The sequence below is a fragment of the Lagenorhynchus albirostris genome, chromosome 9 (assembly GCF_949774975.1).
Source record: "Lagenorhynchus albirostris chromosome 9, mLagAlb1.1, whole genome shotgun sequence".
NCBI classification, from domain to species: domain Eukaryota; kingdom Metazoa; phylum Chordata; class Mammalia; order Artiodactyla; family Delphinidae; genus Lagenorhynchus; species Lagenorhynchus albirostris.
This window is the reverse complement of record NC_083103.1, coordinates 66,035,301-66,050,829: the sequence shown is the minus strand read 5'-3', so window position 1 is coordinate 66,050,829 and position 15,529 is coordinate 66,035,301. Positions and strand designations below refer to the sequence as shown.

Genomic DNA, 15,529 nt, shown 5'->3' with positions numbered 1-15,529 from the left:
GTCATCTCATAGTCATTTCAAACTAAAAGTAGTCCTTGTTTAAGAGAGTCAGTACCATTTTCAACCTCAGAAAATTATTTATTTTGAACAAGGCATTCATTCATTACACCAAATTAATTTTCTTAATGTTAGTTTATTTGCTTCATAGTCTTTCTTATACAAATACATAAGAAAATTATACTTATTTCTGTGTTTTTACATATTTCAGTAATATCACAGTAGAGAGTAACTTAAATGACCGTTAGCAATATACAAGAGTGCTTTCCCTTTAAAATGGTTCCTTACATTACTCATGTGAGAAATATTAATTAAGATGATAACAAGGCCATTAGCATGGGAAAAATGGTAGTGGCTAGAAGGAATTTAGCAGTATTTTATAAATATCCAATAGTTTCTGGACAATGAGATTTTTACCTCAGTTATTACTCTCTTCTTTAGAAGAAGAATTGGCAAAAGCAACATCCCTCAAAAACCATAGTCTATGGGCCAAATCCAACCTGCTGCATATTTTTGTAAGTGAAGTTTAATTGGAACACGGCCACCCCCATTCATTTATGTATTATTTATGACTGCTTTTGCCTGACAACAACAGAGTTGACAGAGACTACAAAGGCAAAAATATTTACTATCTGAATCTTTACAGAAAATATTTGCTAACTACAACTCTAGAATTTTCACTTTTTCTTAGTATTAAATATATCTTAAAATATCTTCACGGGACTTCCCTGGTGGTCCAGTAGTTAAGATTTCATGCTCCCAATGCAGGGGGCCTGGGTTCGACTCCTGGTCAGGGAACTAGATCCCGCATGTCACAACTAAGAGCCCGCATGCCGCAACTAAAAGATCCTGCAAGCCACAACTAAAGATCTTGCATGCTGCAACTAAAGATCCCATGTGCTGCAACTAAGACCCAGCACAGCCAAAATAAATAAACAAAATGAATAAATATTTTTTAAAAATCTTCACATAGCTCCATGGAACAGAATGGAGAATTAAAAAATCGACCTACACAAATTATGTCCAACAGATTTTTTAACAAAGTTGAAGAAAACAATTCAATGGAAGAAAGATAATCTTTTCAAGAAATGGTCTTGGAGCAACTGGACATGCATGGGCCAAAAAACAAAACAAAACAAACTTCAACCTAGACCTTAAATGTTATATAAAAATTTTTAAATTAATCACAGGGACTTCCCTGGTGGCGCAGTGGTGAAGAATCTCCCTGCCAATGCAGGGGGCATGAGTTCGATCCCTGGTCCGGGAAGATCCCACATGCCGTGGAGCAACAAAGTCCATGTGCCACAACTGCTGAGCCCACGCACCACAACTACTGAAGCCCACATGCTCTAGAGCCTGTGTGCCACAACTACTGAGCCCATACGCCCCAACAACTGAAGCCTGCGCGCCTAGAGCCCATGCTCTGCAACAAGAAGCCACTGCAATGAGAAGTCTGTGCACCTCAACAAAGAGTAGCCTCCACTCACCACAACTAGAGAAAGCCCACACACAGCAATGAAGACCCGACGCAGCCAAAAAACTTTTTTTTAATAAATAAATAAAAAAAATAGCAAAAGTTAATTTCTTAAAAAATAAAATAAGTTTAATCACAAACTTAAATGTAAAACATAAATCTGTCAAACTTTTAGGAAAAAAACATTAAAAAAATCTTCAAGATCTCTAGCTATAGGAAGAATTCTTATACTTGATGCCAATGCATGATCCATAAAAGAAAAATTGATAAATTGGACCTGATCAAAATTAAAAACTTTTTTTCTACAAAAGACTCTGTTAAGAAATTTAAAAGATGAATTATGATCTGGGAGAAAATATTTGCACACCTTACACAAGGACTAGTACCCAGAATACATAAAGAACCAAAAATAAGTATCTGGATTATATGAAAAAACTCTCAAAACTCACCAGTAAAGAACAATCCAATTAGAAAACAGTCAAAAGACAAACAGACGTTTCACAAAAGAGGATATGTAAATAGTAAATAAAATTTGCCTTCTATATACCACTAAAAAGGATAAATTGATGACATGGGAAAAGATGTTCAATATGGCTTGCCATTAGAGCAATGAAACTTAAAACTACAATGAGATATTACTACACACCTACCAGAATGGCTAAAATTTAAAATGGTGGCAATAGCAAATGCTTGCAAGCATGCAGAGAAACTGGATCCACATTCCTGGTGGAGATGTAAAATAGTATAGCCACTGTGGAACAGTTTGTGGGTTTCTTATAAGACTAAACATGCAACTACCATATGACCCAGCAACTGCATGCTTGTGCATTTATCCCAGAGAAATGAGTACTTATGCTAATGCAAAAACCTGTAGCCAAAAATTCATAGTAGCTTCATTTGTAATGGATAAAAACTGGAAACAGCTTAAAATGTCCTTCAGTGGGAGAAAGATTAAACAAACTATGGCACGTACACACCATGGAATACTAGTCAGGGATAAAAAGGCAGGATTGATATATATACAACAACTTGGATAAATCTCCAGGGAATTTTACCTAGTGAAAAAAAAGAAAAAAAAACAACTAAAGTTTTATACTATAAAATTCCACTCACATAACATTCTAGAAATGGCAAAAGTATAGAGATGGAGACCAAATTCATGGTCGTTAGGGATTAAGGAAGAGGAGGAGGAGCTGGAGTGGTTTTAAAAGAGTACAATCGGCAATAGATACCCTTGTACTGATGGAACTGTTTTGTATCTTGCCTGATAGTAGTTCCATGAACCATTACATGTGACAAAATTGCTTACATCTGAATACACACACACATACACACACACAAATGAGTACAGATCTTCCTTCCTTACGATGGGGTTACGTTCTGATAAACCCATCATAAGCTGAAAATATCAAAATTCAAAAATGCATTTAATATACCTAACCTACTGAACATCATAGCTTAGCCTAGTCTACCTCAAACACGCTCAGAACATTTACATGAGCCGGCAGTTGGGCAAAATCTTCTAACACAAAGCCTATTTTATAATAAAGGATTGAACATCTCATGTAATTTATTGAATACTGTCCTGAAAGTAGAAAACAGAATGGCTGTATGGGTACAGAATTGTTGTGAGTGTATCAGTTGTTTGCCCTGGTGATCGCATGGCTGATTAGAAGCTGTGGTTCCCTACTGCTGCCCAGCATCACTAGAGTATCTTACCACGTATTGCTAGCCTAGGAAAAGATCAAAAGAGATTATCATACTAAGTGAAGTAAGTCAGAGAAAGACAAATATCATATGATATCGCTTATATGTGGAATCTTAAAAAGTGATACAAATGAACTTTTTAAAATAAATTTACTTATTTATTTATTTTTGGCTGCACTGGGTCTTTGTTGATGCGTGGGGGCTTTCTCTAGTTGCAGCAAGCAGGGGCTACTCTTCGTTGCAGTTCACGGGCTTCTCATTGTGGTGGCTTCTCTTGGGGCAGAGTACGGGCTCTAGGTGTGCAGGCTTCAATAGTTGTGGCACGCGGGCTCAGTAGTTGTGGCTTGCAGCTCTAGAGTGCAGGCTCAGTAGCTATGGCACGCAGACTTAGTTGCTCTGTGGCATGTGGGATCTTCCCAGACCAGGGATAGAACCTGTGTCCCCTGCATTGGCAGGCTGATTCTTAACCAATGCGCCATCAGGAAGTCCGATACAAATGAACTTATTTACAAAACAGAAATAGAGTCACAGATGTAGAAAACAAACTTATGGTTACCAGGGAGAAAGGGGGTGAGGGATAAATTGGAAGATTGGGATTGACATATATACACTACTATATATAAAATAGATGACTAATAAGGACCTACTGTATAACACAGGGAACTCTACTCAATACTCTGTAATGATCTATATGGGAAAAGAATCTAAAAAAGAGTGGGTATATGTATATGTATAACTGATCCACTTTGCTGTACAGCAGAAACTAACACAACATCATAAATCAACTATACTCCATAATTTTTTTTTAATTCAAAGTACAGTTTCTACTGAATGCATATCCCTTTTGCACCATTGTAAAGTCGAAAAATTGTAAGTCAAACCATTGTAAGTCAGGGACCATCTGTACGTGTAAAATTGGAAAAATCTGAATAAGAATGGATTGTATCAATGTCAATTTCCTCATCATGGTATTTTTACTATAGTTTTACAAGATATCATCATGAGGACAAACAAGGTAAACGGTACATGGGAGCTGTCAGTATTATTTTTTTACCACTTCATGTGAATCTTCAATTATCACAAAATAAAATTTTAATTAAATATTCTTAAAGCTTGCTCCATAGAATAAAAGTAACTTCAAATATTGCTCCTCCCCCTTTTTTGAGCAACTTTCTCTGTGAAATTTTAATATATAACTTATTTGACAAATATGCATTAGGTATCCACAGAACTATATAATGACACCGTATCAATACTAGGCACGTAGGAATGAAAGTAAGACTTAATTTTGACTACAAGAGAACACTTACTGAGAAGATAGTAATAGCCAATTTCCAACTGAAAGTGTCTTTGAATTAATTAACCAAGTGCTACAAAATATATTAGAACTTTGTTGTGTTAACTACATGACTCCCAGATACTAGAGAAGCTTATTCTAAATGCTTTAGACAGAGCCTCAGAATATGAGCTCTGGTTTCAGAATGCCTGAGTTTGAAATAAGTCTTTGGGACCTACCCGATGTGATAACTTAGGAAGGCAAGTTAACTCCTTTATGCCTCATTTTCCTAATATGGAAACTTGGGGTAATAAAGTATTCATCTTGGTCTTTGTGAGGATTATTTAATGTAAAGAGCCTGGAACAGAGTAAGCACTGAATTGTTCTTGTTGTCATAAGTAGTAATGAATGTAAAAGAATAGAATAATCCCATGTTCTCAGCTATTACTAAAAATTAAGAAATCATATTTAGATGATTCAACTGAAGCAAAAACAAGCACGTATTTAGACATTATTTAGTTGGCTTTCGCTATTTTTAAAGACCCCTGATTTGTTAAAATAAATATGGTATACTGTAAATATTACAAAAATATATGCTGATTGAATTACTACTGACCATTGAACAATGTGGTGGGGGGTGTTAGGAGTCCCCACCCTCTGTGAAGTCAAAAATCCAAGTATAACTTATAGTTGGCCCTCTGTATCCATGGTCCCTCCTTAACTATAGTTCCCTATTGGTGGATTCAACCAACCTCAGATTGTGTAGTACTGTAGTGTTGACTATTGAAAAATCTGCTAAGTGGACCTGTGAAGTTCAAACCCATGTTGTTCAACGGTCAACTGTACTCTTAGTTTCTGGAGTTGTAGTTTACATCATTGTCTTTCAGACATACTTCTTTTAAATGATGAAAAATGAACTGAAATATTATGAAACAGATATTCAAAAGTTTAACCAATGAAATATTTTTTACATGAGATCTTGAAAATGATAATGCTACAAGTAGAAGGTCACTGTTCACAAAAATAGAGAATGTCAACTTTAACACATTTGGCAGAGAAACATCTGGATTTCTTTTTTATCTTAGTATGAATAATATCCTTGAGCTGGCCCCATTACAGCCTGATGCCATTTAGGGTGCCTAGCAGATGTTTTCTGCTTTCCTTCTTATTTATTTTTTCCTTCTCACTATATTAGTTCCCTTTCTTTCCCACTTTCCAGCTTATAGAATTCTTTTTCCAGAGAAGTAATATGTGTCGATAAAATATGTAATAGAACCTGACAATACTTCATAACATTTTTTATTTTCAAAATTATTTGAAAATCATCATTACTCCTATTATTTTATAGGTTAGTAAAATGTGACTGCATTTTATTAAAAGAATTGTGTTACCTGTGCTGGTCACATTATTTTTTAATTTCTCCTTTCAAATGGCAGGTACTATATAAAAGTTGCTATTATACTTGTCATACCAAGTAGATATGGTAAAGGCTTATTAGGCTCCGAGTTGGCTCAACCACTGTATAAAATTACTCCCTAGGGTATATTTTTTAATGCTGTTTCCAGACTGGTTTTGAATAACTGAAGTATTCACACTTCCCATGGGAAGATATTTCATAGCATGACTTTAGTATTAGAACACTTTTCCTGAAACTCTATTTAAACTTTCTGTTCTTGTATTACAATATGATCTTATTTTCCTCAGTCCTCTAAACACATTCTGCTTTGATTTTTATGAATTCCTGACTCATTTATCTCATGACCAACTGAGTATTTTTTCATTAATATTTCCCATAAAATAATTTATATTAATTCAGCTATTCAAAGAAATGGAGAAAAGCATAAGCATATATTATTCAGAACCATAGATAATTGATCAAATATATAATTTTTAAATGTCTATTAAATGATATCTATTAAGCTGACTCACTTTGAAGACTTTAAGGAAAGAAAATGTATGTTATAAATATAGTAAAACATTGAATTAGAAACATTGGTAGTGGGACTTCCCTGGTGGCGCAGTGGTTAAGAACTTGCCTGCCAATGCAGGGGACATGGGTTTGAGCCGTGGTCTGGGAAGATCCCACGTGCTGCGGAGCAACTAAGCCTGTGCACCACAACTACTGAGCCTGTGCTCTAGAGCCCTCGAGCCACAACTACTGAGACCGCGTGCCACAACTACTGAAGTCCGTGTGCCTAGAGCTCGTGCTCCACAACAAGAGAAGCCACAGCAATAAGAAGCCTGTGCACCTCAACGAAGAGTAGCGCCCACTCGCTGCAAATAGAGAAAGCCTGCGCAGCAACGAAGACCCAACAACGAAGACCCAACGCAGCCAAAAATAAATAAATAAATGTATTTTTTAAAAAAAGAAACATTGGTAGGACACAGAATGATTGAAAAATTATGAATAATTGGCCTATCCCCAGCCCTGGATATTAGCTTAATCTTAAATTATCTGAAGGCAATTGTTCTATATATTGTCCTAAGATTAGCCAAGAAATAAATATACCCTTTCAGTCTTTGAAATTTTGGTGAATATGACTGATACGAATAAGACACATAAATAAATAAAACTCCAAGTATAACATTATGATATATAAAATTTAATGGAAGCACATTTGATTTGGTAGAAATAATGGTGACCAAATAAAATTCCCAATAGTATGAGTTATAAATGAGTTATATGAGTTATAAATGAGTTATAACATTTTAGGCAGATAAAAACTAATAAATGGATCAACTCTTAGTTTAAAATTTTATTTAAAAAAATTATTAATAAAAATAACTTCAGTAGGGCTTCCCTGGTGGCGCAGTGGTTGAGAGTCCGCTTGCCGATGCAGGGGACACAGGTTCGTGCCCCGGTCCGGGAGGATCCCACATGCCGCGGAGCGGCTGGGCCCGTGAGCCATGGCCGCTGAGCCTGCGCGTCCAGAGCCTGTGCTCCGCAACGGGAGAGGCCACAGCAGTGAGAGGCCCGCGCACCGCAAAAAAAATAAATAAATAATAACTTCAGTAAATTTAAAATGAAATGGCAAAATTGTGAATGGCTAGCTGTGAAAGAAAATTGGTCAACAGCTTATACTGACATAATGACATCCATCCAGCCAAATATATTTTTATTTTCCCCCAAATATTTTCACCAAAAAAAATCAATTTTTGTTGTAACTCTGATTAAAATATTTTACTTTTGTGAATGAAAAGCAAAATGATCTTAGAATCAAAATCTAAAGTTAAATACCTATTTGCTGAAAACAGATCAAAATATTCTGTATCTATATTTAAAACATAATAAAGACCTTCTGATTTTTAAAAATAAAAATAAATTATTTTGATAAGACTTGGGATAGACCAATTATTCACTATTCATTCATTTAATAAAAATTTTCTGAGGGACTTTTAATAGGCAACATGTGCTTAGTTACAAGAAGCAAATTGCTGTGAATATGGATTTCAAAATCTGTAAAACTTATAGAGAATTGTACACTGTAAATACAGTAAAGTTTCTTAAATAAAAATTGGACATACTTTTACATGAATGCTTCTAAAAAGTGTACTAATATATTTACAAGACTTTATGGTTCGCAACATATTTTCAAAAATTTTTTTCAATTGATCCTCCTAACAACCTATTTTTAGGTTAGAAAGCATGTGAACCAGAGAAATGAGGCAATATGCTCAAGCTATATATTTGGATTCAATGTCAGGTCTTCTTACTCCAAATTTAGGCTCTTCTCATTACTTGTTTTTGATTACTATATTGATATCCAACTACTTTTTATTATATTCCTTAATTTTATTTTTCTTATATATTGATAAAAACTCACAGCTTATATAAGCAATTTAACAAAATTTTAGAATTACCTTTGGGAAACAAAACAAAAATAAACATTTCCTTACTTTTCAGCAAATCAAATCTAATACACATTTTACATTGAATAAAAGAGAGTGAAGTTTGTGTTTTCAAAACGCAGCAAATTGAATTAAATTTTAAGAGAATTAAATATATTTTCTAAAACTACTGAGCCAGATGAAAACAAAGAACCCCTTCCACTACCTACAAGATTCTCATATGTTTTCAGACCATGAAAGATCATATGCTGTAAGATTTTTTCCCTAATCACCACCCACACACACACACACACACACACACACACACACACAAACACGTCTTGTTCCCCTCCAGTATTCTATACTGGTTCTGTTTTGGGAGGTATCATTGACTATTTAACCTGTAACTTTCAGATATGAGAACTCACACTTGAACTGGATCATATGGTGAGTATAGCTTCAAGTAGGAGGTATAATTTGTTTGGAACTTTAAAAATGTATCAGTTTTTTGTTTTTTTTGTTTTTTTTATTTATTTATTTTTGGCTGTGTTGGGTCTTCGTTTCCGTGCAAGGGCTTTCTCTAGTTGTGGCGAGCGGGGGCCACTCTTCATCGCAGTGCGCGGGCCTCTCTTGTTGCGGAGCACAAGCTCCAGATGCGCAGGCTCAGTAGTTGTGGCTCACGGGCCTAGTTGCTCCAAGGCATGTGGGATCTTCCCAGACCAGGGCTCAAACCCGTGTCCCCTGCATTGGCAGGCAGATTCTCAACCACTGCGTCACCAGGGAAGCCCAAAATGTATAAGTTTTAAACAAGGAGATATTAGAAAAGAGAGAATGAATTAAACAAAGCATTACAGAAATCACAGGACATATCAGGGCAAGAGGAAGTAATCCAGTTTGACTCATGTATAAGTCAGGCGAAATGTATTAATGAAGGATAGAGACCATGGTGTGAAGATCCTTGAATGCAAACTCTCCACCCTATACCTAAAAACTTAACTATACTTACACTGATTTTTACATCATTTCTTTCAGACTCCAAAAGAAAAAAATGTAATACTCTCTCCATGTATGAACAAATGCTTCATCTAGTTATTGATCACATCTGACCACTTCCAGAATCTTGTTTTATTAGCTATTCCCTATTTTTCTTATATTTTAGCCCTCTATTTGTCTACCAGCTTGTTTCTTCACAAATTATATTCATGCTCTAATCTCCTCCATTTAAAATAAACAAAGCAATCCATAAATATTCTTCCTATATTCAGACTTTCTTTGGAGCTACCATCCTGATTTTGAAAGGAATCTTCTCACAGGAATAGTTCACCCCTTCTTTGCATCTCATGTCTCCTGTCCCACAGCAGGTAGGCTAACACTGTTCTAGCAGAGGTCACCATCCAGGATACTAATTGCCAAATCCAATCGATTTGTCTGAGTTGTCGTCTCAGTTAATCACTCTGCAGAATTTGACACTAAACTATTCTATTCCTAAAAATTGTTCAGTTCTTGTGATACATGGCACTATTCTCCCCATTCCTTTTTTTTAATTTCAACTATCATTTATTTAAATATATATATATATATATATATATATATATATATATATATATATATATATATATATATATGCCTCCTTGGAAGGAACACTGGTAAACCAACTAGTGTCATGCTTGCTTTGAATCTCTGCTTTCCTTCCCTGGGAGGGGTAGAGGGTTGAACATCATTCAAACTACGTTATTTAACATCAGAGAAATCAACAACACTCCCAGCTCACCCCCTCCTCACCAAAGTCATAATCGGACACCATTTTACCCCTCTTGCCTCCAATCCAGTATACTGCGCGGGTAAAGCTGCTGCCTTTTTTTTTTTTTCTTTTGCGGTATGCGGGCCTCTCACTGTTGTGGCCTCTCCCGTTGCGGAGCACAGGCTCCGGACGCGCAGGCTCAGTGGCCATGGCTCACGGGCCCAGCCGCTCCGCGGCATGTGGGATCTTCCCGGACCGGGGCACGAACCCGTGTCCCCTGCATCGGCAGGTGGACTCTCAACCACTGCGCCACCAGGGAAGCCCGCTGCTGCCCTTTCTTTACTCACATTCTGGGCTCCAGACTTTACAGTTAGCCTCATCATGCTGGTAGGAGAACTGTTAACAGACTTCCTAAATCTGGCTGGTAGCACTCAAAGCATCTTCAACATGTATCCTTTGCACCAGTTGTAACACAGTGGGCTAGGAAACAACAGGCTCAACCCTGGGGCCAAGCATGTCCACACTCTTCTCCCCTGGGTCGTGCCTCCAGCGTGGAGCTGAGGGAGGCACGGTGGCTTCAAAGGAGCATGGTGGGGCAGGGCCCGGGCCACACCTGCCGCCTGCATTTGTGGTCAGAGAAAAACCTTCTTGACCACAATCACCACCATCTGACTCTGGGAAAAAGCAACAAGTTTTCACATCTCAACAGTAAGTGAATCTCAGCTCTACAGCTCAAATTGACAGCATTAAAGTCTACTTTCTTCTTGAAGAAATAGTAAGCTACCAGCTGTTGGTGAGGGATTGGGGTAGGTAGGGCATATGAAGCAGCTGCGAAAAAAACCCAAATCAAACTTTTCATTACGCGGCTGGCCAAGCTCAGGGCCATCCCACTGTCTCTGCGCAGAACTGGAAGGCAAGTGACTCTCCGTCCCTGCCAGTGGGCCCCATGACAGGGCCTCAGCTGAGCCCAGCATGTCCCTGGCAGGTGAGTGAAGGGACACGTTACAATAGGAGGCCCAGCTCCTGTCGATTCTCACCTGCCCCCACTTCCCTTTCCGCTGACAGGATGGCCAAGCCCGGGTTGCCTAATCTATCACGAGGCCCGGCTCCTCCAGAACATCTTGAGCCTTTAGAACATGGTCAAATTGGATTCTACACATTCAGTTAAATAGTAAAAGTAAAATTTGGAAGAATGAAGAGGCTGACACAGTAGCACAACATGGTTTTGGTTTAAGAGCAGCTTAAAAATGAACAAAAAGGAAACCTTTCATGCAGACACATCAGGTGGCATAAAACAATCGGCAATTTAATACCGTGGGAGCACCGTTAGCCATTCTCTCACTCTCCACTTGCGGGCCTGACTGTGCCCCAAGGGCAGCATTGGCTCTAGGGTCACAGCTCCAAGCCTCTGGCCCCCGGGCAAAAGCCCTTTCTCACCATCCTCCAGCTGACCCCTCCTAAAGAAAAGCCCAGGTCTCAAAAGAATGACCAATGCAGGTGCCCTCCGTACAGCACTTAACTACCACTTTCACTCCCTCCCCAACCAGTTGAGATATAAGATGCCATCTGATTGGAATATGAAAATTAAAGCATTTCTCTAATAACACAGTACCATTGATGATATCTCCATAGATTTTCTAGTCCAAATGTGTGTGAATATATAATAAACTATATGAGAGTATATAATATATATAATTTCTATATATTTCTATAAATTTTATATATATATATGATACTTTCTATCGCCATGACCATGCCATCCCAAGCCTCAAGGCAGTGTACAGATCGTAGCAAAGCCTGGGAGCCTCTCCTCGCAGGGTGCATGGGGCTCACTTCATAAGCCGCACAGCAGTCCAGTCTGTCTTTTCATCAGTCCTCCTCTCTTCTCTTCGCTTCAGCTTGGTTTTATGCAAACAATGACTCTGATGGATTTGCACTTGTGCTAGTGCTTGGGAAAGGTCCATGCAGGAATGGGCACAGTCACATGATGAGTAAGATGGCATCATCCCCCAAAATAAACTAAAACAAAACAAAAATTAAAAAAAAAACAGAACAGGACTAGAAAACTCAATTTTTTGGATATATCTAGAAAAGGGGACAAGAACAGTAGTCGTTTGTTCTCCCCATGGAGACAGGAATGAAGAGGGAGGAGGGGAGGGGGAGTTGATTTCTTCTGTTCACAATAGAATGGTTGGAGGGGATTCTTCAGAGTTTTTCAGGGGAGGGACCCAAATGTAGTGCCCAGACTGGTCCTCAATGATTTCTTTGATTTTGTTTTAAATCTCTTCCAGTGAGTCGCCCTGTACAATGGCTGTGAAGTATTCTTCAAACTCCTGCTCCAGTTCCATGGCTTTGTCATAGGTCTTATTTGCTTGTTCATACCTCTGCCTTCAGTTCATTTCCATAAGCACTTCAATGGACTTGGGCTTGATGAAAATGGCAATGGGATAAAGTTGTGACTGCTGCAGCCTCTTGATAGCATTGCCAGAAACATCTAAGATGCAGTGCTTGCCCCTCTCCCCAACTCCCTTCACTGACTAGATGCTGGTCCCATAGAGATGATCATTGAATTGGCCTGCCTCAATGAACTTGTCCTGAATATCCTTCTCCATCTGTTCTCGGGAGACCACAAACTGGTAGTCTTGCCGATCCACTTCATCATCACACTGAGGCCAGGTAGTATGTTGTACATAAAATCCAAATTTATGCGGGAACTCCGAAATCAGGTCATCGTTGACTCTGTCCTTCATTGGGCCCAGGATGATGACAGGCCTTGCATAGTGAATTTCTTGCTGTGTCACTGGCTCATATGACAAAATAGCATCCTCCTGTCCTTTGGAACTGCTTTCACTGTCACTGGTGTTGGACGTCACTCCCTGTTACTGTACGCTGCTCTCCTATACCATGTTTTCTTTGCTCTTGTAAAATGAAAACCTTTGAGAGAGGTGGAAACTCTTTTTATGTTTCGTTTTTTTTTTTTTTGACATCTTTATTGGAGTATAATTGCTTTACAACGGTATGTTAGTTTCTGCTGTATAACAAAGTGAATCAGCTATACATATACATATATCCCCATATCCCCTTCCTCTTGTGTCTTCCTCCCACCCTCCCCATCCCACCCCTCTAGGTGGTCACAAAGCACCGAGCTGACCTCCCTGTGCTATGTGGCTGCTTCCCACTAGCTATTTATTTTACATTTGGTAGTGTATATATGTCCATGCCACTCCCTCACTTCGTCCCAGCTTACCCTTCCCCCTCACTGTGTCCTCAAGTCCATTTTCTACATCTGCGTCTTTATTCCTGTCCTGCCCCTAGGTTCTTCAGAACCATTTTTTTTCTTTTTAGATTCCATACATATTTGTTAGCATATGGTATTTGTTTTTCTCTTTCTGACTTACTTCACTCTGTAAGACAGTCTCTAGGTCTATCCACCTCACTATAAATAACTCAATTTCGTTTCTTTTTATGGCTGAGTAATATTCCATTGTATATATGTGCCACATCTTCTTTATCCATTCATCTGTCAACGGACACTTAGGTTGCTTCCATGCCCTGGCTATTGTAAATAGTGTTGCAATGAACATTGTGGTACATGACTCTATTTGAATTATGGTTTTCTCAGGGTATATGCCCAGTAGTGGGATTTCTGGGTCTATGGCAGTTCTATTTTTAGTTTTTTAAAGAACCTCCACACTGTTCTCCATAGTGGCTGATGGACCTGCTAGACACAATCATCCCCCTCCTGGCATGAAACTTCACGTTTTTCAGTAGAGCCCTTTCTTTCTTTTCCACCCTCTTCTTACTGGGGATCACACTGATTTGCTCACTTTCTCCGTGTGGGGTCACCAGTCTCACCTGCCACCACTCATCATCAGAGGCGTTAATGACAGTAGACTGTCACCAAAGGAGAAGCTGAGGCCTTGGCTTGGCAGGCAGCGGTCCCAAGTCTGGTCATAATCAAACAAGGCCCTGACATACAAGGACCTCTTCTCACTCATTTGCAGGGACCAACCCAGACCCAGAGCTCATGCTGCTGTTCATCATTTGCTCTTGCAAGTCATGTATCTTCGATTCAAAGCGACTGTATTCTGGTGCCAGGTGGGAGTCCAGGTCTAGTGCTGAGAAAGTGTCAGCTCAGGCCGGCCCCTCCGTCTCTCACGGAAGACCACGGACCTAAAGTGGGGCATGTCGGGGGAGGCGAGGAGGAGGGGGAGGGGGATAGGAGGAGGGGGAGGGAGGAGGAGGAGTTGCCTAAGCACACGAGGCAGGGCGGGGGGAGGAGGAAGGAGAGGAGCCCGCCACCCTCTGCCTCTCTCCCCATTCTTATACTGCTTCCTGACCACTTTTTTTTAGTCTCATTTGCTGTCCCCTCCAGGTCCCCCTTCGTGACTTACCATTAAGTGAATTGCAGTTACAAAAACAGAATATGTATTATGACCCATTTATGATATATTTGTATATATAAATATTTAAGAGTATGCAAGTACGAGTTGTGTCTGTGTAAGCTAGGTCTAAATATATATATATATATATATATATCAAAATGTTAGTAGGCAATGGAGATATTCTGGGTGAATTTCACATTAATCATTTCTATAGTTTTTTAATGCTTTTGCAATTATCATGTATACATTTTAAAATTGGAGAGACAATTAAAAATTCACCGATAATATTTATGTGCTGTTTAATTATACTTGTATATTAATTATTCCCTCAAGCCCCAATTTTTTCCCCTGAATTACAGATCAGGATGACCATAGTCACACTCAACTCACTCCCCCATCTTTCTTCTGTGCCTCAACAGTACCCAAATCATACTTTTCTCTAGGTGAGTACTTTGCTGCAGCTATATCTTTATTTTATTCTCTTTTTTTAAATTTTATTTTACTTACTTTTTTATACAGCAGGTTTTTATTAGTTATCCATTTTATACATATTAGTGTATACATGTCAATCCCAATCACCCAATTCATCACACGAGCCCTACCCCCATGCCCACCATTTTCCCCCCATGGTGTCCATATATTTGTTCTCTACATCTGTGTCAATATTTCTGCCCTACAAACTGTTTCATCTGTACCATTTTTCTAGTTCCACATCTATGCATTAATATACGATATTTGTTTTTCTCTTTCTTACTTCACTCTGTATGACAGTCTCTAGATCCATCCACATCTCTACAAATGACCCAATTTCATTCTTTTTTTATGGCTGAGTAATATTCCATTGTGTATATGTACCACATCTTCTTTATCCATTCATCTCTTGATGGGCATTTAGGTTGCTTCCATGACCTGGCTATTGTAAATAGTGCTGCAATGAACATTAGGGTGCATGTATCTTTTTGAATTATGGTTTTCTCTGGGTATATGCCCAGTAGTGGGATTGCTGGGTCATATGGTAATTCTATTTTTAGTTTTTTAAGGAAACTCCATGCTTTTCTCTATAGTGGCTGTATCAATTTACGTTCCCACAAACAGTGCAAGAGGGTTCTCTTTTCTCTACA

At 38.6% G+C, this 15,529-nt stretch overlaps 1 pseudogene; it reads right to left on the bottom strand.

Annotated features, from left to right (window-relative positions):
- Positions 1–12,087: 12,087 nt before the first annotated feature.
- LOC132525338 (disks large homolog 3-like) lies at positions 12,088–14,106 on the bottom strand (annotated as a pseudogene).
- Between the last annotated feature and the right edge of the window lie 1,423 nt (positions 14,107–15,529).